The 22,279-nt window shown below is 36.6% G+C and overlaps 1 protein-coding gene across 1 annotated transcript in view; it reads right to left on the reverse strand.

The window, feature by feature from the left end:
* Positions 1-21,885, reverse strand: part of LOC126381794 (cyclic nucleotide-gated cation channel alpha-3-like) — a 116,119-nt gene extending 94,234 nt beyond the window's left edge. The window contains exon 1 of the mRNA XM_050031280.1: positions 21,864-21,885. The gene's annotated coding sequence lies outside the window, so the exon portion shown is untranslated. The remainder of the gene's footprint in view (positions 1-21,863) is intronic.
* Positions 21,886-22,279: the final 394 nt, after the last annotated feature.

The raw sequence follows: 22,279 nt of genomic DNA on the forward strand, positions 1-22,279 counted from the left end.
CGAGACAGGTAGTGTCATTTGCGAGATTTTTCAGAACATGGATATGCGTCCCAAATCTTAAATCTCGAAACACAACATTCGAATTTTTAATAAAGATTTTTTTTTTATTTTAGTATTTTCGTATTGTCACACGTTTATTTTATATATTTATGTATTTTAGTCTTAGCTGTTTGTAGTGGATCAATAAACTTTCACATTTATATTATTAGTAGAACTATACTTATGATATCTCAAACAGTTTACTTTTATTTAATACAAGAAGATGACAATATTATAATGTAACGTAATCTTGCAATATCAAAAGAATCTCGTGGTCATATCCATATTAACCACAACATTCAGGATTATTGACCCCAAATGGCACTACCTATCCCGATCACTGATTGTAAGGCAAAATACACCCAAAAAATCGAACCAAAAATAGTTGGAATTGAATCAATCAATAAAGTTAAAGCGCCATGTGAAAAACTTTCAGCACACTTCAACGTAATACGGTGACACCATAAATAGGTGTTATAAACATTCCACGAGGGATAATAAAACACCGCCGCAAACATAGTGCAAGTCACGACCCCACCTGTTCGCATGAGGAGCAACTTTTCAATTCTCTCGCTGGAATTTTCCAACTCCACGACAACGTGTCACATCATGAAAACGGCTTTCCAAACAAATCCTTCATACGTTATAACAAGTTTTCATTATGGTGTATAAAATAGGTATTACGTACATAATGAAAACCAATGGATGAACAAACACATCAAATAAACATACTTAATTTCAAAGCAAATCTCGGAAAAGGTATTATTTACATATCCCATGAAAAATCCAGATGCCAAATAAAAGAGCATTTAAAACAATATTTAAAAATTACCTACCTGCCATTATATTCCGTGTTACCTTTCCAGAAGTTCAATTATTGTATTTCTATCTTTATTTTATACAATGTTTTCTCCTTCGATATGTCCATTTTTATCATTTAAAATGGGAAACTAAGTATTTCTGCCATTGATGTAATAATATAGCGTATGTTACTAAAATAACACTCAGTTTAACAAAACTTAAAGGTTAAGCCTTACAAGCAAACTGAGAACGGCGCGATAAAGACTGAGCGGGGAAAGTTTAATAACTAAAGGGAAAGATTGATAGCTCACCGGTCGCCCTGGGATATATAAAATATCATCTACATGTATAATAATATTTTTATGTACGTACAGAATGTTCTTAAATACAATTTCTGAAAAACGAATCTCGAATGTTCTCGAAATGTTCCCGTTCAATTTATCAATCCGTCTCGGGACTAATATGAGAGCAATTAATCTTCTTTCTTTATGTTCTATCATACTAGACGCTCTAAAAGCTCTAAATACTTACGTGTTTGATAATTTAAATTATTTTAAATAAGCAAATGTGCAGAAAAATACGTCGCTAAATTCCGGTCAACTGCCGTCTGAATAAGTCACATAAAAAATGCCTCAATGATTAACCTATAGCCAGGTTGACGGAGGTGTCTGGGATACCCTGCAAAAGTTGGGAGTCTCGTCCCATCTCACCCGCATCCCAGTTCATTTGAATAAAATATGAGTCGTCTTCACGATTCATAAAAAGGTCACGTAAAATGCGTTTTTGCATATTTTAAAGTTACTTACATAAACATTTTCCAAAAGATGATTTTGATTCTGTTGAGATCTTTACTCTTGGCTAAAGAATAAATCACCGTTATATAAGGTACTTACTGTTATTAGCATCATTTCTAAATCGGTACCCAATTTCTTAAAAGGCTTTCAGAAACTTCAATCCGTAAATTCTTGTCTTAAGTAGACTTCATTGATATTGGAAAATGTTACTCAGTTTCTTAATATTTATCCTTATTAACTTTAGGAGGATATGCACTAATATACAAAGTGGCCTAAAGGCTATTACTACAGGAGCTCATTGGCTATCAGAAACACCCCCATGTATGTTCAGCGATTATTTACGGTTTAGGAAATGATCATAGCCCGTTTTGTACCTTTTTACACGATTTTCTACCTTACTTCAGAAGTTATTATTCACTATCCTTATCTTTATAATTCTTTTATTTTACTTCATAACTATTCCTATTAGTCAAAGTCTGATACTTATGGTTCCTGAAAATATTTTCCATCCAATCTCGGAATTATGACGGACAATATTATCAGATTAATCGAAACACCTTAAGCAGAACAAAACTGCAAAGCCAATTCCACAAGATACACTACAAATACAAACTCTCCTCTAAAACTAAGTAAATTGCAAACGCCGCAACAGTGTCTAAAAGCAATATCTGCAGGCTGGCTACAAATTAGAGTTAATTGTACGAATATAACGGGCCGTGCGCACGAGCGGCAAAATTTCTGCTAATTGACAAGATCATCATAGCCGGGATAAAGGCCCGCCAGCAATTTATGATACTACCCGCAATTTGAAGAACGATTACTCAGATATTTTTCAAGGAGATCCGGAAGATCAGCTATTTTTTTTTATAGTTTTTTTTTTATATACGAAAAGCCAAGAACAGTAATAATCATCTTTGGTTACTTATAAGGATAACTTTAAATGAATTGTGTGACGTTACACCTCAGCCCTCTCCAATTGTCCGGCCAAGTATTTTAATGCCATCTCAGGCAAACCTATAATAAGTCACGTCAAAAAATAATGTATCTCTTTGTTTATAAAATCAATTCCCGAGATCAAAGATAAATTATGAAATTCTGATTAACTACGAGTACATAAAGATATCTAAAAGTGACAAAAAACGTTTTCTTTTTTCTATTTAACTTATTTATGAATTTTGATAAAGAATTGTGTAATAATAAGTGCGAAATTTTGTCACGTTTTTCTGTGACGTCACAGGTTGCTTTTTCATACGAATTCCATAGTCATTTCGTGTTTTGACGTTTAGTAAACAGTAACGAATCTGAAAAGTATAGAATAATTTAGATTAATATAATTATATTAAAACTGCAATTGTAATACCGGGTGAGAGCCTTCAGTGCTCCCCATTTGTCCGGCCAAGTAGTTAATGCCATCTACAGCAAATCTACAATAAGTCACGCCAAAAAAAAAAACAATTATAACATACGTCTATATTTCAAATTATCTACTAGTATTTTCTTGCTTTAAAATAGTACCCACTTTATAAGCCTCTTACAAAATGTTTGAATTTATGTAAAAATAAAAATGCCTGCCTACCATAAATTAAAACCACCGTTATTATAAGAATGGGATTGAAAAATAAGTAATTATCTTTCTTTTTGATCTCGTGGAAATTAATTGCCGTGGCTGGGACAAAGGCATTTTGTCATTACTTATGTTTAAAGGTACAAAGCATATACTTACTGATTTATATCAAAACGCTTCAAGAAAAAGAAAGTAAAATGCATGTTATTTGTTTATACCTATTGATAATTTTAACATGGACAAAAGAGGAATGCCTTTGCTTGACTGTAGGACCATTTTATCATGGAGGTCGACGCAAAGGTCTATTGAATTAGACGTCCCATAGGTTAAAGCTCCTACAAGCTACTTAATTGCTAACTTTTTCTAGTTTACCTTCCAGTTTATATGGACTATGTGGCCGACTTTAATTTCTCTACGGATTTGTTAATTAAAATTTAATTCGTGATAGAAATCCGAGCGCATTTGAGCAACTTAAAACACTGTCTTGTTTTATTTTTGTGTTTGTTTCGAATTGTTAGAAAGTGACGAAATGTCTAACATTATTATGGGTGTAAAGTTCCTAGTGACTGTGAGAGCTGGTTTTCTGAGGATGAGGCTGACAGACAAAACGTCCTGAGTGCCAAAACTCACTGAATTTAATTTAAATTCGTACAAATAGTATGATATATAGTCATGAACAATATCATGTACCCACTTTAGAACCCTGTCGCACTATAATATTTGACATTTAATGAGAGTTACGGTTTAATTTGTCAAAAAAGTTAATGTGACACGGTTTCAAAGTGTATATATATTAGTACTCGTGACCCTACAAGAAGATCGGAAGTGAAGAGATAAATGTTATCATAGTAATAAAAATATAAATTTAATGTTGGGGTTGCCCACATTTTCAAATGAATAATCAGAAAACAACAGTAAGTACTACAAGTTAACATGTACAATGAATGCACTATAATCTATACACACATCATGAACACATACTACTTTCATAGAAAATTGATCTACCCACATGCACAGTTCATTCCCATTACACAGGTCTGCGAAGCAATCTTACTGGTAACCCGATATAGATTGAAGCGACGATTGTTTACCAGCTAACGACACAGAGACACACGAAACTCGCCTCTAATTGAAACCAAAACAGTATCACTTATAAGTGAAAATACGATTGCATTTTATGTGAAAAAGCTTGTAAATTACCGCACATACAAAGCCACAAATCCATGCACCCACGCATGCACTATTCCAAATATTTAAGTGTGAAGACAATCCAATTTCCCACTTGTAAAGTCACAAAGTTTCAACCAAATAAACGAAACACGTCTATCAGTTACCAATTTAAAATGCTCAAGTAACAACAACAACACGTACTTTAATATCTCTTGTTTTCAAAGTGGATATAAAAAAGACAAAATTTCGTAACAAAGCACCAAACTTGTGACAACCAACGCGACGTTTTGCCGACGTCATGTGATTAATCTTGTGTTAGATAATAATCTAAAGTTAAAGAATTAAAACTCAGTGCTCTGAAAGATGACGAGCTAATCAAATTTCGCGCAAGTTGGGAAAGTTGCCGGAGTTCCCAGATTCAATTAGTAGATACGGCCGCTGCCCGCTGGTCGCCACGCTGTCGCGCCCGCGTCCGCGCCCTCTGGTCGCCCCGCTGTAGCGCCCGCGCCCGCTGTGCTCCGCCTGTGACCGCACATCGCGGTCCGTTACATCGCCTCCCATAATTACTTGCTTATTCGGTTCGTTAGAACTCCATCGGCGACGAGTTTCTTGTTGAAGAAAAAAATACATCAAAGATAGGAGAAGTTGGACCTTTAAAACAAGCACGTTCAGCTTCATTTTTTATCAAGGAAAGTTGTCTAAAAATAATACTTTATTGGTATCATTTAGTAGCATAATGCAAATTAAGTAAGTAGGTGCCTATATTTTCTTAAGCCCCTTTGATGCACTTTTTTCTTTTTACTTTATTTTTCCTTTCTTTTTCTTTTCTTGACTTTGGTGCTTTCTACTGGGAAAGAAGTAAAGTAGCTTACTTGTAGAAGATAAAGTTTTTTCATATTAGTCCAGGTTGTTTGTTAGGATAGTAACTGATGCTTTTTCCATATATTTTTTTGTAGGAATGTGACTCGCGAGCCACTGTAAATGTGTAAAAAACTGAAACTAGGACTGCTGCTTTCTCTCGCTGTCTGTGATATCCATCTCACATAACAAGCCATTCGTATTGTATCTCAACCTATCGAGACTTGAGAAAATATCTTTAACTTGTGGAAAGTAGGGCGCGGCTGTCCACAATATAGAGTTGAACTGGACTACTTCGACCACAGAAAGTGACCAGCAGATACCAATTAGATAGTTCGAATCAACTATTAATTGGACCATTCCTGCGACAGTTTCTAATCACAGTGCTTAAGCTTTTACTACTGTATCTACTACTTTATTTTGATTTAAGCATTTGAAAATCCGAGTTTATTAGCACAAAATAGCCAAGTAAGAGAATTACCAATGGGTTATAAAATAGCTAAGAGCTAAGAGCTTACATGGAACAGATTAAAGAAAAGGTTAACGTCGTGTCTTATAGGGAAGTCAAGGAATTGTCATTTGATAGACTGGAATCGAAAATGCTACACCGACAAGAGCGTGGCTCTTAAATTGGTGATGATATAAAATAGCATTAAAAACATTCACGCACCGGGCGACCTTTGAATGCACAACACAGTGAAATATCCGTATGGTAAAGTACCTCAACAGCTATTGTAGCTCCCATCAAAATCAATGATAACCCAATTCCCATAGTAACAAATCGAAGAAGTTCACAGTTTATGAAATATTACCCAGTTTAAAACTGGTAAACGGAAGTCCTAGGACCACAGTTGGCACAGGTCTAGCTTGGATAACGACACTTTGGCCGTTATTGATGGAATCCAAGTGTGAATCTGACACCGGATATATATTATTGCTCTTCTACTTTTCTTTGTCAATGGCGCACCTATCCATATTCGTTACCCCAGGAGGTCATGGAGCTTCCTCCCAAAAAGACGCTAGATCTAATCCAAAGCATCGATCTAGAGGAGGATTTCTAAATGTAGTATAGTATTATAGTATATTAACTGAGTTACAAATGTTTTTCGCTTCAATAACAATGGCGACACAGCCAAGGTAACTCCCGATCCTCTGCTTTTGATAAGCTTGATAACACGCAATAATTTATTCATCAATATCATGTACCACATTATAATCATTGAGTCACATAAAGCATTGAAAATAAAATAAGTTGATGAAAAAATGTTACTTTAAATATTTACTAAGCTTTCTAACATTTTAAATAGTATGATGTTAATAAATAGTTTAATGTTTCTAACATATTGTATAGTAGTGGTGTGTAGTATCGTATTGTGTGGTCGTCGTGTCGTTCAGTAGTTAGTAGTAATAGGGACTTGGTCACAATAGATCTTGCTTGGTCGCAGTGGCTATGTGGCCTGTGGCAGCTCGAGCCATTTCACACTCAAATAATAATAATAATAGATCCATATTCGTTCGAACGGCGCACCATAATGGGAATAAGATTTTCAAATCTGTGTAGGATATACCTATTTTAGTCGATTGCCCACGCCATCGGATGTAGGTAATGGAGGCTGCTATCACTTTATCGAATGTAATGTAAGTACGTAGTCGTTCCATGAGTCATGTCAGGGGCCTTTGGCAGCTCAATAATAACCCCTGACGCCAGGGTTGACGAGGTTAGTAATCCAGCTCACAACCCACAAGAAGACAAGACTATATCGAATCTTATACACGAGGCTCCTTTCTTGCGTCCTAAACATATTCTTAAAGAACTCTACTGGAAAACTTTGGAATTTAAAGTTTGCAGACTTTCGCATTGAAAGGGTTAGGTACGTTTAAGTTTAAATTGCGATATTTAAACTTAAACACGTTTTTATGTAAGTATAGTCTATCAACCTACAGGTTTGAAACAAAATGGAATGAAACCGACAGAGGGATTGCGTCCTCTAACATGATGGACTAATGTTATGGGCGATAGGCTGATCCCTTATCACCATAAGGTTCATCATATCCATCTTAGGACTTCGTATCAACAGTGGCTGCAAGTTGTCTTTGATTACTTCTGGCTCTGCCCACCCCATTTGGGATTACGGGCGTGAGTTTATGTATGTATGTATGTATGGAATGGAAAATATCTCAATCGAAAACAGTTGAAATCACTAATGGATGAGATAAAAAAATGCACGTGAATTATAACATCAATAGATACCCCCAAACCCCTCATAGCGCTTCCGCTGCATAAGAATTAGACGGTGCATATGAAAAATTCTATTCTGGAAATCAAAGCTACCAGTAAGGTCCTGTAGGTAGAAACCTGATTATGTATTCCAATTTGTCCGACAACGTTAGCAACAATCATGCAAATATGAGGCCCGCAGTAATGATCCGCCGGGACCTGGCTGCGAGGTGAGTACACGCCGCGTCTACCACGCACCTAATCAAACTCTTAGCGCAGTGGAGCCGACTGAAAACATGGGCAATATGTAAATACATACTACGTATGGCACATGAAATATATCTCATATTCGCACGGGTTTAGGGAGAGAAACTATCCGGCCAAGTAGTTAATGACATCTGCGGCAAATCTACAATACTACTACAAAAAAAAGGAGAGACACTTAACTCATCATCATCATCAGCCCATTAACGTCCCCACTGCTGGGGCACGGGCCTTCCCTATGGATGGATAGGGAGATCGGTCCTTAAACCATCACGCGTGCCCAGTGCAGATTGATGGTTATTAACGACTGCTAATGCAGCCGGGACCAACGACTTAACGTGCCTTCCAAAGCACGGAGAAGCTCGAGATGAAAACTTTTTTTTTGTGGTCACCCATCCTATGACCGGCCTTTGCAAAAGTTGCTTAACTTCAACAATCTCACACCGAGCGCATTAACCGCTGCGCCATCGAGCTCTTCCTCATCGAGACACTTAACTATAACATTTGAATGATACGTGTCGCTTGAATGATTATCGTCACGCCTCGTGGTTTATGGACGTGAGTTTATGCACGTCGCCTGTACATAAGGGACTACTGAACCAGACAACGCTTTAACTACACTTGGTTAATCAACTAGCGGATCTCCTGAACAGAAAGCTCCTGAAATAATAATGCAAATGGCGACACGCTCTCAGTAATGATAGAGTTGACCACGGAAGAGACCACAGGGACCTCAGAGATGAGCGTCACGTGACGCATAACGTGCCGACACGTGCAAGTAATCAGCGACTCAAACTTCGTATATTTTTATTTACGAAACATTTATTTTTCATACGAATTCTGTATCGTTCCCCGGAGCCGCTGTTCACACGAGATACAAATTAGGCGCAAAATGCACCGGTATATCCGCCGCAACAGCCACCATTCATACTTGTTACTTGAAAACCCGGTGGCGTATTTACTGTGGCTGGCAACATTTTACACACACAAGAGGCTTCGTATATGCTACATAGTAATTCACACCAGTATTTCCACTAAAAATAAAGGTAATCTGTAAGTATGAAAAATTCTCGTGATTTTCTCATTTTGTGCATTGCAGATCTCTAACGTGATAAGGACTAAAGTCGCGAAACACGATTGACTTATTTGACGCTTCTTTGAAGACGTGACATTCCTTTACCTCGTGTTTCATTATATTTGCAAGATTTTGGCTTATACACGACTTGTACCTTTGATAGAAGAGGAAACACAATAGTACGTTATGTATAGGTATATTTCTTTCCAAGGAAATCTTACTTTATTAATAATTTAATCATAATTTATAATAATCATAATATAATGCCTTAATTACAAGTAACGCATTATACTCGTAAACTTAGTCTAATGTACTACTGGCAATGTCATAGAACATATTATGATGGTCATAAAATATGACGATTTTGAAATTCTGAGATGAAAGCCGATAATAATTAAAGCTCTTCCCTTTGATCTCACCATTATAAACCGAGATCGTCCAGTCGTGCGATTGGACCACGATTATTAAATTCTGAGAGTGAGCGTTTTGCTTTACTGCGGTTTTAACTTGCCTGCTCTTTCTAACTAACTTACTACTGGAAACTGAAATCGTCCGTTAATTTGTCTTAAGTACAGACAGACAAATAGTTAAATTAAAAAAAAAACATACTAGACAGGCAAAGACACATTGTATTAAAAAATGGTACCTAATTATGACATGTAGGTACCATGGTTTGACTCTATGAAGTTTTCTTCAAGCATTTTCCTATAAATCTACTTATTATTTTACGACTAAGTTAAGTCGAGCTAATTGCGCTTTGCAGAAGTTGATTAAAAGACATTACTCTGGACTTCTAGAACATACGTTAAAACACTATTCCATTTCAGGAGAATACCTAGTATTCAAGTGTAAAGTTAAGGTAGTTTAAACCCAGCCATAAACTTAATAAAGTAGAATATGAACAAGTCTGCGTTGCAATGATAATGATTGCGCCGAGAGAGCCAGGGTCGCCACTTCAGATGCCTTCAGCTCCATAACTCCTTTGTGTTAAGTTGTATCCAAGAATTTCCAACCCTAATGAAACTTTATGGGCCTTTCTGCACCAAAATATTCAGGGGAGAAATTCAAGGGGCTCTCAACAAAACGTCGGTTAATGCTTATTTGAGATGAATAAAATTGCCTCGTGGCGAATACTCTACACCTTTATGAAAATAGAATAGGAATCTTACGTTTCTGAATATCCTATCAAAATGATTACTCTTCTTCCTCCCGGATAAAGTCTATTCAATGTGTTCTCAAGGAATATACTCGTAAAACTTCAAAAGCTTACGAGTATGTACCTATCAAAACCATTAAAAATATATATTATTAACGATATTATTTACGTTGCATAAGTAACGATGTAAGTAACTTATTACCAAGAATGTTGCAGGGGACTTTTTCCAAATAAGTACAAAACAACCTAACTATAATTTATTTCTAAGGAGGCTCTCTGAATAAGTATCGCAGCGTCCTGTATTACTTGAATGCTGTTTTCAGGCAAATCATACTATGTTACTGTTTATTTGTCCAATTTAATGTCGTCTGTGGCAAACCTATAGTAATTCACACCAGAAAAGCCAATATCAATTCAAGAATGCGCCACCGCGCTTTGTATAAATCACCTCCACTACTCGGTCGTTTCCAAAGGCGGTGCCAAATGAGTAAGCACCCTGGCACCAAATAAAATAATTAAGTCATCTCCAACGGGAACATCTAATTTATAAATTAATTTCCTGTTAAATCGACTTACAGTATTGATTTCTTCGCTTACAAAGTAATTTCAATTTAGTTAATTAAACGCTTCTTAGCTTCTGTAGAAATTCGAGACCAACTAAACTTTTACAATTTTGGTCTAAAATTCCAATTGCTAATGTTGTTTCTAAACTGCATTAGTTCTCACACAAGTCTGTCTAGTTTTACAAATTTGAATGATATTCAGTGTAGTAGCGTCTAAAATAATATTTAATTTTCCATTCTGGTTTAGCGATTTTTATAACCAATGTGTGTGTAGTGTTAAGAGGTGATATCTGTAATACATAATGATAGCGTATGGCACATTAGCACTATGTTCTGACGCAAAAACAATATAATCATTATAACCTATCGAAAATATTTGGTAACACTACATGTAACTTTTTTTATTGCCCTTTTGTGAAAATGACCTTACAATATAGATACATAGATAAAATACTTTATTAAGCACAATGGCCACAAGATACAGAAATAAGGACAACAGATACAGAAAGGCACATTAGGCAGCCTGATATATAGAGTACAAGAAGCTTTTTAAATTGATCACTCGTTTTAAAACGATTTCGCCGTGATGTCCTAACTATGACGAAGATTTACCTACTTAGTATCATATTTAAATCAGCGTTTTGTTCGTAAGAGCAAAACTTGCGCTGAGCTATGACCGATTTGCGCTGGTGCAGCACACATACATACCTGGCGTGTTTATTACAGAGCTCCGTCTCTGTTGATTGGTTGTCTGTATCTAATCTTTTTCTTTTTGTATGCGTGTGTGTCTGTATGTGACCAAATAAATGTTTTTATCTATCTATTCTATCGACTTTACACAGCAGACTATTTCTACCTCAAAAAGTTACGCTTCGAATGACAAAATTCCACCTATCTGCGCGTCAGTCCGAAAGACCTATTGTTACTATTTTTTCCAGGTCGACCTTGGCCGGTCGCGGCATGTCCGCACGGTAAAATATGACCCCTTTACACCTGTTACACGGAACCATGCATCGCGACTAGAACCACCTTGTGTATTCCTTAATAACTCCTCACTTCCTCTTAATTTCTCCACCACAGTCATACGGGACGGCGCAAAATTGATATCACGGAAAAACAGCCGTACTACGAAAGTGGATATTGTTACAAAGTCTATATTTTGGTATTGGTTTGCGGAGAAACTTTTTGAACATGTTTCCTTATTCCATCGTTGTTCAGAAGATTTTCTAACTGAATTATAATTGCCTTTATCTATGATATTGGTGTTCTCTAATACTGGGTAGTCTAAAGTTCAATAGTAAAATTGACATTTTACTGTATTAGTTCTTAATTTACATTATATAAGTTTACTCTTATAGCTCAACTTATATGGCCGAACCCTGATTACCAAGTCACAGGCCTGTGTGCTTAGTTTGGTTTATCAGAGTTCAACAATTAATTTGTACAACTTTGTTTCTTATAAATAAATAAAATAAATAAATAAATATCCTGCAAATAACCGAAAGACCACCCCCTTTTCACGACAACATACGGAAAAACGAAAAAAAAAAACACAGGAGCTTCGACTAAAAATGCAGGTTTTGGTCACATATATCCCGAAACGCATTTCCCGGGATTGTGGGAATATCTACATAACAAACATGAATTCATAAACGAATTCGAAATTCATTAGTTTAGGCCCGTGCTGGATTCGAACCTTTAACTTCACAATGAGGTCCTCTTCCATGTGGGGTACCACAACTCCCATTAATGGCCTTCAATAAACAAATATATTTTTTGATTTTTTCTATACAAACAGCAATTTCATAGATATAGATAAATCATTTTAGACCTATCATCAGTTTCTTGTCTTACTTGAATTCAAACTTTAATAAAAGTACCTGAACCTTATATCCCGTGTTTAAATCTTCTAATTTTAATCTTCATCGTCGCGAAGGTGAATTAAGATAAATAATTAACCACGGCCCAGGATTTATGGAATCTAACTAACAACCTCTTTCGGACTTAGAGTAACTCTATTAACGCCATTTATCATTAGCGATCAAGTCGTTTGCTAATTAGCTCAAAAATTAAATGAGGGATCATAATTAAACTAATAGCTTCATTCATTTTCTAAGATAATATCTTTATAGTAAAGGATGAACGCGAAATGGTTATAATAGATTATCGCGACAATCCAACAACTACACCCACTATACCATACATAAAAAAGTCACTAAGCATGTTAGTGATATTACGTTTGGTAGTCTATTTCTTCTAATCCTTTTACCTCCTGTTGAGATGTAGGACCCGAATGATAGATTTCCACTCCTCGGGATCCTTTGCAGCCTCTGTAGCTTGCTCCCGTGACATGCCGAGAGTGCTGACTGCAAGCGGTTTGATAGTAACGTGACCATATTATAAAATACAATAACTCTTTATTGCACTTAAATCACTTTAAAAATACATTAGGTATTATTATATTATCTACTTATAGCAAAAGAAAATATTTGGAAATAAGTATATTAATATTTAAGTTTATTTAAATAAAATACAGACAAACAGCATCAGCGCAAATCTCCAGTATTTTTGAGATCTCCAGTATTTTTGAGATCTCCAGTATTTTTTATTCGAGTCAAATACGTAATACTCAAATCAGTGAATAAACCTTTCCCTTTTATGCTTCTTTATTTATTGTAAGCCCTCCTTTTGGCTACGAGATAAATCCCATGGGATTGTAAACGCCGCTAAATGGGCGGTTTGCGGTGATAAAACCTCCAAAAATGAGGAAAGTTTCGATTACCCCGATAAGGATGATTACTACAGAATTATTGGATACAGTGGAATGGGACGCTTAACACATTTAAGTGATATAAAATCCATTGATTTGTAACTAAATAAACAGTTTCGTTAGGTTTAAAAAAATCTAATTGAGAAGTATCTAAACTGTGTTATAAAAGTAAGCAGCTTAAGTTTTGAATCAGGTTTTTTAATTAGATTTCAAATTCAAATTCAAAAATATCTTTATTCGATAGGTAACATAGTTACACTTTGAATCGTCAATTTTACATAACGAACGTCTCATCCGCCTAAAACTACTGCAGCTTCTCACAACTTGTATAGCCGGGGAAAAGAAGCTGCAAGAAAAACCTCGGCACAGGGCCCTAGACGTTCTTTAAAAAAAAACATAAAATATTGGTATACAATTGAGTAATTTAGCTGCCTAATATCAGTTCTCAGACAGTTAATCCCATGCATTCATATCTTCTGAATAATTACTAACTAACCTTTTTATTTTTATAGTTTTTATTTAACTACTGTCTTAAAACAGTTGAAAGGCAAATTCTGAATGTCAATGGGAATCTTATTGTAAAAACGTATACATTGCATATATCATCATCTCCCTAGCACTATCCCGTTTTTCACAGAGTCCGCTTACCTAACCTGAAGATTTGACACGTTCGGCTTTTTACAGAAGCGACTGCCTGTCTGACCTTCCAACCCGCGAAGGGAAAACCAGCCCAATACAGGTTAGAACACATACCTCCGAAAATGAATTTCTCGAAATTTTATTTAGATTTCGAATATCGTTGTGGAAAATAAGGTCGACGTACGTCTCACACAAGCTCCGCTGTGGCTTTTGAATACTTACCTACATGTTAATTTATTCACTGAAAAGTTATAAAACTTAGTTGTAGGTATGTTGTAAGTATGTGCAAGACATCTTTCTAACGTACATTTTCCATGTAACCGCCAGTACTTTGTAACGGTAATAGAATTTTTGTCATAGAGTAGGTTCTGAAAGCGTTCACCTTCAGCATTTTCCGACGCACCTAGCGTTACTACCAGAGAGTTATGCCGGGCACAGGCGCGTAGATCGCGCGGCATATCACGGATATTGAGGGTATGCCGTCAAACTTTTACGCCCTGCATTACAGCAACATCATATTTTATACCGCGGCTCTACCGTATAGCCTCAAGTTTTATTAAACCCGCGGCCAACATTCGGATCACCTCGTAAAATGAATGAAACTCGTATGCCTTTCCTTATATTCGGCCTTCAAATGTAAATTATGATTCAATTTTATAACTTTCTTGACAGCGGAGCGCAGTAACGTATAGTTTCTCATTTCCCTCGTTGTAACACTTCTTTCATGTCCAACTATAAAGTTTCATGTTGAGTAAGTGGTATAAGTAATTGAACATTTGCACGTACTATAGGATAAACACCAAAAGTAAAACAGAAGTCATCTTCCTAGCGTTATCCCGTTTCTCAAGAGTTCCGCTTAACTAACCTGACGATTTAACAGGTCCAGTTTTTTATAGAAGCGACTACCTGGCTGACCTTCAAACCCAATAAAAACCAAACTAATTCAGATTAAGACACATAACTCCGAAACGCATTTCTCGGTAATGTGGGTTTCCTCACGATGTTTCCAATCATTTATAATCCAAATACTAATTGTAAAACAAACTCTAAAAGTCATTGGTTTAGGCCCGTGCTGGAATTCGAACCTGAGACCTCATAATGAGAGTCAATCGTTCTTCCAACTGGGCTACAACGGCTCACAAAAGTAAAAATGAAGTACCAAATAAAAATGACGTCGTTCATAGTATCGTCTCTATGTACGACGATAAATCGCACCAAATACAACCACTCAACCTGCGCACTCAACACAATATGTAAAATAAATGTTTACTACACAATCCAATATTTCTTTCGACTCGTCCCGTATCATCAGAAATGAGATCAAGAATAAAACAGGGAAACAATTTCGTCGTGTTCGAGTCTAGTGGTAAACGGTTTGGCATGGACAATAATTCCGTGACAGGGGCCGACAGCGGTCGACCCGCGGCCACATCGCTATCAATCAGAGGATATTCCACCCACAATCTATCCATTACCCAAGTTATACTTACATATCGAATATTAATTGATGAAGTTCCACCCAAAGCCGGCTGCGTGTTAGAAATTCGCCTTCCAGATGTTTTGCACTTATCCATACGAATTTAGCGTTGGTAGTTTCAATGAAAATTGTTTTATAAAATCGTTGCCTACGAGCTATAAACCACCCTTAGACACACGTCAACGAGACTTAGCGATATCCGTAAAAGGATTTACCCTTATCGTTTTGTTGAAATGTTGGGATGATTTTATACAACTATTGACTGTCTCCGATTCAGTTCATTTATAAATAAAACTGTATCGATCTAATTTTGCACAGAGTATGGATGGACACCGGATGAATACCAACGAGTCACAATTAGGTTGCAGCATAATAAACTGGTGAATGATATCGACGAAATAGCAGAAACGATTGTAATCAACGAGTTCCAGTAAAAGGCGATTTGTTCCGATCAGTCTTTCAGCTTTTGAGTCGTAAAAAATGGATATTGTGCCGAATACAAGTCCGAACGATTGGGCGATAACGAGGGTGTATTGAGACGACGGCATTCCGGCACGTTCCCGCGCGTCGGCCATGCGCCCGGGCGCCCGTTATGCTGATGCAGCCCCGGACGAGAAGCACGTCCTACGCCCCGCGCACACTGTATAAAATTCCCACCTCTCGAATCACAAAACAAACACTCGTTGAATAAAATTCGTAAGCTGTCTCTCTATTGCTCCTTACGTCAATAGAGAACACCGCTGAATAAACAAACAAGCATAGCCGCTGAATCCATAAACCCGCTTGGGAACGATAAAACATCCCGGCTGCACCATTTATTTCCATTGGTCATCTGACGTCATTACCGATTGTGTACACACGATTTATTATTATCGTTTTACAAAACTGTCCGATGGCTATGATAAGTTTTAACGTGTCATAGGCTGAATGCCTGCGGCGAATGGCACCTGCATTACGTAAAACAGCATTTGTATTGCACATGTATGTATCTTGCTCTGCAGTGACGTCAATAGCCGCATATATTATAATAGTAATTGCATTGACACCCCAGTGTACACAAAACCGGTGATTGCTCGCGGGGATATTGATGCGGAAAATGTTTATTATAAACGCTTTTGTGTTGGCTACGTAATAAAATGTTATATATTATTACTTACTAACCTATGTAGCACTCTTTGACGATTTTAACGGAAACGTAGTTTGGTCAATATGGGAAGCTATTTGTTGATAAAAATATTTTTTTCAAACTACACAATCACAACTAGAAGCTGAAGTTTTCTTATTTATTTCAGTAGATCGTTCTGTAGGTCGCCAATGCCCAAGACTAGGTTGCATGATATAAGACATTTTTGATGTGACTTAACGACGATTTGTTTAGGAGTCACTACTTAACCAGATCTGATGTGTGGCTCTATCATATAAACATATCCAGTATTATGAAAGTTTTGTTTTCGGACTGTACGTGGATCGTAAACTAATCATAATAGGTAACTGCTCTAATAATCCAGTTTACGATTAATCAGCCCATTTCCCTGGTCTACACGTCCGCATCACACTAGGCTTGTAAGCCATAAACACGGCGAGAGGAGCAATTAATTCCAACATCGGGAGTCGTCCCGAGCCAAGCCATTATAACTAAATACATCTAATCAATAACGAACCAACATAACTCTGTATATATAGCTTGATTGCTTCTAATCTAGTTAATATCTTATTAAGTGCAATATACGTGAGGCAATGTAGATGCTAAGTGTATATTTATGTTATTTTCTTTACGTTGAGATGTATTTTCGGCGTCTATTTCGGTGGTAAAACCGACCTTATGTAGTCTGTTTTCCTGTTCATTCTATTCTATCTTAAAACTGAGTATAAAAATTGACTGTCGTTTTCGTTCGACAGGTAGCTAGGTAGAAAATCTGACCGCTCCCGACATTGCTTAAAGTTTTCAATCAACAAATATTAGTAGCTATAAATTAATTTGCTTAGTGAGAGCAAATTGAACATTTTCCAACCCAATTAGAAAATTCCATACATAACATAGTATCCAAATTAATAATTCCATGTTTACTAGAAGGTTCAAAGCCCTCTAAAATTGAATATGTAGCGATATGTATGTATCGTTACTAATGGGATAGTAGTAATGGTCCCTTAATTAATAATTCAGGTTATTTTGGGAACCTTCTACACTGATCAATACCTACAAGTTATTATTATACATTGTTTTAAGTTTACGCGGTTATTATCATAATTAAAACACATAATAACGGGTTCTTACCGCGTTTAAAGTAGGGATATAAGACTCCCGATATTTCGACACTGTTGCAAAATGCAAACAACTATTTAAGTAACAGGTTTTCCTTTTACTTATATTAAGACCATACCTACCTTTTGAACATGATGTTTTCTGTATGAATCAATTGTAAAGTAAATAATATAAGTACTTAAATGAAAAAAGCAGCATAACTTACGGGCTCGAAGTTTAAGTTAAATGTTTATTCGCATTATTATACGTAGCTACCTAAATGAGGGAATACGGATTATTTTCTTTTAAAGGATTTATGTCTGTACATTTAAAAGAAACAATGCAAAAGACACGACGATCTTTTTGACAGAAGTCGTACAGTGTAGCAAGTTTTAACGAGTAGCCTCCAGGGAGGGAATATTGCAGGGGCCAGTGCCCACCACATTGTTACGGAAATTGCTATTCCTACACCCGCGTGAACTTACATCCAACTTTTTTAGAATAACACACTCTTTTGTTGTGATACAACACACATTTTTGTAAAACAGAAACAATTTAAATAACGCCCACAATCCCTATTAGAGCCGAACAATTACGCTATTTAACCGACTTCAAAAAAGAAGGAGGTTATTTGAATAAATATGACCAACTGCATTTCCGAAATGATTTCTTTTCATCCCTTAAAATGTCGGATGAGAAAAACAAAATGATAAAAATCCCCTGTTCTTATTTATACACCAATTGACTTAACACCAACAGAACGTCGTTAAGGATGATAAATACCCTCAATTCAATACCTACTGCGAAAACATGACGGAATATTCATAAGACCCGACACAAGAAATTAGGGGAAGACGGTGAGTGTAACGAAATCCCCCTAAATAACGCTTTTCAGATGAGTTACAAGGTTTCCTCTGAAAATAAATTAATCAAGAGCCAGGCCAGCCCACGTAGCGTAGATTTACGAGGAGACGCGTCCCCCGCTCGCGCCCCCCTCACACTACACAACTCATCAATTTCCTCAGGACATACGACTTGGAATCCTGTTAATTAAACTATGCCGCCAAATTAAACCAGAACAATCGAGGGAAACGCGGTTTTGCGGCGAGCGGGGAAAATATGCGCATTAGGGATAGCGCCGGCAGTCGGGACAGCGTCGCACTTGTTATACCTAAGTAACATATTATGAGGGCAAAGTAGAACGAAATCATATACCATCGAGCTGGCTAGAACGTAAGGCTGCCTGAATAACACAACACTAGAAAAGAGCGCCAGTTGAATAAACTGGGAATAAACTCTAGTTGCTCAGGTAAAACAACTTTATTATTTAAAGACATTTTCAGGTCGGATATGTGTGTTGCCAGGGTACAATAATCAAATGTTTACTCCCGAGTGTCATTTTTCTTTCGAACTATAATAATCTTTAGGTACATGTAAAGTCTACGGATAGCCTCCAAGTATTCGCCTTACTTAACTTTAGTTTTGAGCATTTTATTTGATATTACTTTTACCATAAATAAGTATATGTGCATTTAGAGTAAAACTTAGTATGGCATTGGTGCTAATTCCTGTAAATACCATCTAATTTTATTTTAAGTTATATCTGTCATTTTCTTATCCGCCGAAAAGGAAAGGGACGGGTAATCGATAAGCATAAAATTTATGGAACACACGTCAATTTTAAGCACAAATCTAAACCAACCGTCTAAAAATTTTACATCAGTCAATAACCCGACACAGTTGCACGTCAAACGGATTGCATACCAGCGACGTGCCTTTTTGATTCGCCCGGGTTATTCATTCATTTACTCATTCTTCCTAAAATTAAGAGCTGTGAATCATCTGTCCCTTTCCTTTTCGACGGATATGAAAATGACGGATATAACTTAAAATAAAATTAGGCGGTGTCTGCAAGAATCGGGGCCAATATGTATATATTACAATGTCAAACGTTATGATTTCTGTCACGGAAACATAGTGAAATATAAAACGACGCAAAAATATTATGGTTATTTTATAACTTACAGAAATAACATTAAAAATTGACATATTTCCGGATCCATACACATATTTTATTAAAATGTTGGATATGGCTTTTGGGATTGAACATGCATAAAAATGTTTGCGACGAATATGTTTTATCCAACATGCAGATAGAAATGAAACTCCAATAAAGTTACAGGGTTATATGGCAGTAGGTACACAATGTTACACAATATATGGATTTTCGTTTAACTGTCACTGGGAATACGACACCGGGAAATTGATACTAAATCAACGTAAGGGATTACGAACACAACACAACCCACAGACAACGACTTAATTTAAGGGCCATATCACAGGTTCAGAAAACGCAAGTTGGCCGAACATCATGAACACGACAAATTCTTCTTGACGTCATATATAACGTTACGATCAGCTCGCATTTTGCGTACCTACGACGTAACCCACGTCCGAAGACGTTTAGTGTGATGTGGCCTTAAAACTACATACAACAATGAAGGGTGACACACGAACTATATGACATGAACAAGTTTTACGAACTTTCCAAGATAACACACATCAAATGCTTGCGAATGGCAACATAAACAACTCACGCTCATCTGCCAACATGTATGCGGAAGGCGTTGGCGATAAGAAGCTACGAAAATCTGCCAGAGTCGCGATGCTCTGTGCCTCTCTGTGCCCTCCTAGTAACAAATAAAGCGAGAATAAAAACAAAGAAGAGAAAAAGATAAGCAAAAGTTGATACATACGGTAGCAACAGGAAAGAAATGGAGACACCGGTCGAAACAAATAGACTAAAAAGCGAAGTGGTCTGGATACGGAACAGCTATCGCGAAGAATAGGTAAAAACTAAGGTAAGAGTAAGAGCATGCACCGGTAGAGGTAAGTGGACCAATTTCAGGTAAAGAGAGGTAAAATGGTTTGCAGTCTGAGGGGAAACCAAGGAGCAAATGTTTCGCAAGAAATGTAATACAAGTGGCTATCAAAAGCGAAAGGATATGGAATTATAGGATATTGAGTTACGGAGATATCGTAACATGTTTCACAGAATTATATTAATAGATATCAACAAAACACAGTTCCTAATATCAATTACAAAAAGCGAACAGTCCACTTATGACTGAATGTTTTGATTTCGGATATTCTTTTTATTTTAGGGAATTACTTTTTAATGTTTCACTAAATCTGAGAAGCAAAGTATGTAAAACACTATAAGTCATTTTAATCGTAATTGTGTTGGAAAGGTGTGAACGCATGGTGTAAGTAAGTTAGGCAGGTACACATGAGGTTCTGTCTGTGTGTCACTTTATATCTCATTATATATTCTAGAGTGCAGTAAAATGGAAAGGCGTTGTCAATAAGGCAGAAACCTAGATACATTTAAGCGTATATAAGGGTTAGAAGTTATACTTTGTAGTACAGAGAATGAATCCAATATACAGGTTACATTAATGTAAGTTTGAGGTAGGTAACGACATCATATAAATGTTCTATGAGGTACGTAATAAAATTAATAATACTACAGTAAAACATCACTCGTCTTTAGATTCGGATAAAGGCAAAGCAAAAGTATATATATATTAAGTAAAGTATATATATATATATTATTTATTATATATATATATATATATATATATATAACATAGCTGTAGTTTAAGTATAGTCGTAGGTTTAGGTTCAAAATGAGTTTTACAAAATAGATAAGCGGACAGAGAAAGGTGTCTAAAGGGTCGTGTTATATTTAAAACAAAACTGCGGCCTGTTGTCATATAATCATTTTACAGAATCTAATTTAGTGAATACTCAGCTACATACATACTCATAATAATCTCGCAGTTGAGAAGGATAATGTATGAAGTTGAGCGTTCATAATTCTCAGCTGTGAATATACTAAGGCTGGGTTCAGGGTATGCAGTCCGTACGGACTGTCGGCCTACAAACCTGTGTACCGAGGGACCTGTAAAACTGTAACACTTTTCTCATGTAAATCACACGAGGCCGCGCCAGAGAGTCCATACCAGTCTGAAACCAGCCTAATATTCTTAATATGGCAACTAACAAGAATAATCGTTCGATGTGAGTATGTCTAAAAGCCTAGTCAAAAGGCAAATGGTTCTATTTTTAGTATATTTACACTCACTAACGTCCTAATTATCAGAATAGTCAAATGGAGCAAATGTTCATGTCAGTGGCCACATTCACAATATACGGATCAGATGTAAGTACCTATGAGGCTGTGCCGGCTGGCGCCGAGGCTGGGCGCGGGCGGCGAGCCAGCTGCCCGCAGCGCGAACGCGCCGCCGCCGCCGCCGCCGCCCAGCGCGCCTCCCTCCAGCGCGCCTGCAACACATTTACTTTTAAAACCTTGATCAAACACATAAAAATCTTCGCCAGTTTATACCCGAAGTCAAAAATACACATTGAATACAAGAATGTTCTGGGGGTTATAATGGCCACATCGAAGCAATTCATCTAAGAAAACAATATTGCTATTTAACACTTGTTTGCATTGCGAACTTACAAACCTTTTAATATGCGCAAATGTCAAATTGCAATATTGCTTTCTTAGGTGAATTGCTTCAATGTGGCCATTTAATCCCCCTGTTGTTATATATTCAATTGTTATGGCTAATGTACATATA

The sequence above is a fragment of the Pectinophora gossypiella genome, chromosome 3, assembly GCF_024362695.1.
Source record: "Pectinophora gossypiella chromosome 3, ilPecGoss1.1, whole genome shotgun sequence".
NCBI classification, from domain to species: domain Eukaryota; kingdom Metazoa; phylum Arthropoda; class Insecta; order Lepidoptera; family Gelechiidae; genus Pectinophora; species Pectinophora gossypiella.